The 3,342-nt window shown below is 39.9% G+C and overlaps 1 pseudogene; it reads left to right on the plus strand.

Moving 5' to 3' along the window:
* The first annotated feature begins 1,318 nt into the window (after positions 1-1,318).
* Positions 1,319-2,535, plus strand: LOC118349042 (annotated as a pseudogene).
* The last annotated feature ends 807 nt before the right edge of the window (positions 2,536-3,342 follow it).

Genomic DNA, 3,342 nt, shown 5'->3' on the forward strand with positions numbered 1-3,342 from the left:
TCTCTCTCTCTCTCTCTCACACACACACACACACGCGCGCGCGCACACACACACACAAACGGGCTGACGGATTGTGAGACAAATTACAATGTATGTAATCAAATATATAGACCTTGGGGAGAGTAGGTCGGTGACTGCAACGGCTACTTTTCCCTTTTTGGTTTTATTTTAAAATTTAAATCCGATGATACGGTGCCAGTTCCCTCAATCAAATGGGCTTAAGGCTCTGGTTCTGATCATTGGATTAACATCAAATCATATTGGTGCCAGTTCCATTCGTTATATGTTTTATTTAAGACATCCTCCCCTGCATCCTCTTCATGTTGCTGACAACGTACAACACCTCGCTACGTGATGATATACTTAGTCTATTCGCTCTTTCTGCAAGTGATGGTCTCTTTTAACAGTTTATCCAAAATCTCGTTAGAAGTGTGAGGCAGATGTTGAAGAAGTAGAGAGTTGGATGAGATGATTTAAGTGGCACTGAGGAAACTGGAGTGGATTTCTTCTCTATGGGAGTGAAGGAGAAGTATTGGAAGGAAAATATTAGTGTCGGTATCATGCACATATTTCTTCCGGATGAGATTCTGGAAATGTGCTTGGTGAGGCTTCCCGCTGACCAGTCTTATGGCCACACTTAACTCCCATTCCTGGTTTTCTGCACCATGAGAAGGGAAGGTTCACATCAGAATCCATGGTTTTTCTGGTTGATGCTGTTAAAGATGGCTATTACTCCAGGGAGATACATGCATTAGATGTTTCTCTAGACCAATGTTGTAGGATCGATGCTGATATTCTGAAAGGAAGGTTCATGTTCTCTGTTTCCAGAATCCAGGTTAAATTGTTGGAGATTGTTCAAGCTTGACCAACTTTGGGAGGGCGGACAGGAGCTCATTGAAGCATTGAAGATAGTAAGGGGTGCTAGTGTTTGGTCCCTTGACATGGCATAAATATACATCTATGAAATAAGCACCAAACTGTTTCTGAGGTCAGTTCAGATTTTCCAATATTTCGAAAGTCATCAAAATTGGCATGATAAACGCTTTTCCAAATCACGGGTTGGTGCGATGTCAGATACTTATGTCTATCCTCACAGGCTGTTTCACTAAGACGACAATACTGGTGGAGAGGAAATCCCGACAGGTTAGCACCACATGGGCATGGGCTTTTGCCTATTGTTGTAGCTTGCCCCACTACTGAAGAACCCAATTAATACCGAGAGGGTACAACCCACTATCAATACTGATTAGGTAACCACCTAGCGGCTATAAAAGATAAGAACGGTTATCACTCAAATTCATTAAAGGATGAACCCACATCTCCAGGTTTAAATTTGAATAATAGATATGACTGTTATCATTTAAGCAATAGAACGATTCAAAAGTTCTATATAAGAGGAGAACTCAGATATGTAAAGGGCATCTGATTCTTTGGTATTAGAGAGTTATTTTCGATCTCTGCCTTAGGCATCGGAGGCATTTCCTCGAACCCTCAAGCCTCCTTACTCTTTGGTTGCAGGCAGGTAATCACACGGCAGTGGCGGTGAAATACGTCCATAACAACTGGTATGCTTTCAATGAAAACGAGGCTTCATTGTTGCTCAATCAAAAAGTCAAACAAGTTTATTCGGCAAAAAAGTGATAATTTGATGCGCACAAAGGGCTGTAGAAGGTTTCTGCTGATTGCTGTTGGAGGTCTTGGAGCTTGGGATGAGCCTTTGGATTCTGGAGAAAAAGATGACTGGGTATCAAATTGATGGACAGAATTCCAGAGGATGCATGAATTGGTTGCTCTGGCATTGTTTGTAATGGGGTGTTTTATGTTTACTCAGAGACTGATAAACTTGCGGACATGACGTATAAATGTTAAGTGGATTGGTGTCCAAATGACTCCATTCCCATCCCATGTTCAAGAGTACCACCCAAGGCTTTATCTTGTAGTGGGCGGCTGCTCATGCTTTATATCTCCTGGTGTGAAGGAGAGGGTCAAATAGGCCTGCCGCCTTAGAAACAAGGCTATTAGGACTAGAATGCTGCATTTGATGGGCACAGAATAATGATATTTGGGGTGGCTGAAATGTTAAGAATATTTGGTCAGATCTTAGATTTCTTGATTGTATGTGACTCATGAATTTGATGCTTCTTCATGCACGTCTATGAAGTCCATTGCAAACTGCAACTCATGCAGAAAATGAAAGCCACCCCTTCTCACTAATGAAATATTTTGAACAGACATTACGTCTGGGAAATATCTGTTTCAAATTTGTTTTCAGATCAAATTTTTTATTTTCAAAATATGATCTGAAACAGAAATTGAGAGAGGAAAGTTTTCATTTTTCTTCAACAAATGGCCTGCAGCCACCTTGATATTAGGCCCCAAAACATCACTCAAATCACAGTAACATTAGCTGGTACGTCTGAAAATATATCGACTCTCAAACATAGTTACCATAACATATATTGAACATAAGATCACCGAAGACAAAGGATCGAATTCAAAGGAACATAACAGAAACATCCATAATAATTTTGCATCATAATATATATATATATAACACATAAAGTACAATTCTAATTAATGAGACCAGAGAAAGGATCCCATGGCGAACTTTCTCTTCTGTTCAACATCCCCAACGATCGGTAGCCCATATTCTTTAAGCAAGCAATCCAGCTTCCACTCCGGCATGGTTTCGTAATCGGCTTTGGTGTATCTTGGGTAGTGCAACGGCATTTGGAAGTGTCCGCATCGATCCTTCCCTTGCTGCCCATTGGCTCTGCTTATACCTACGTTTGTTGAAGCCCTAGTCACTGACTCCATTGCCCCCCAACACCAATGTTTCTCAATCCTTTCTTCTTCTTTACTCTACTCTCTCTTGTGCCCAGTTCTGGCAAACTGGTGGGCTATTTAAAGCTGTTGACAAGTTTTTTCTTCCTTTATTATTATTATTATTTTGTGGTTAAGGTTAAGGAATACTCTGCAAGCATGGTATTTGGGTTAAAGTCATTACAGTTTTACTACAAAATCAAGTTATAGTTATTTACTTTTTCTTGAGCCTTTGTATCATGAGAGCCATAAAAAGATAGGCGCCCACTGTTCCAACTTTAGTCTATACTTAAATTAAACTTCTACATCTTTGCTTTTTTATTTCACAGAAGCTGCCAAATCACGATAGCTTGTGTTTAGATATTGTTACGTGTCGTGTGTTCTTTTGAAAAGGTTGTTTACCAAGATCCCAAAAAATCATCTATAGGATAATTTGAAGTAAATTTTACTACACTTAATCATTCCCTGGCTGGTCTTGAATTCAATGTCCTACCTCCTGTGTTGAATATAGATCTCGTA

Source organism: Juglans regia, chromosome 7 (genome assembly GCF_001411555.2).
Source record: "Juglans regia cultivar Chandler chromosome 7, Walnut 2.0, whole genome shotgun sequence".
Classification (NCBI taxonomy): domain Eukaryota; kingdom Viridiplantae; phylum Streptophyta; class Magnoliopsida; order Fagales; family Juglandaceae; genus Juglans; species Juglans regia.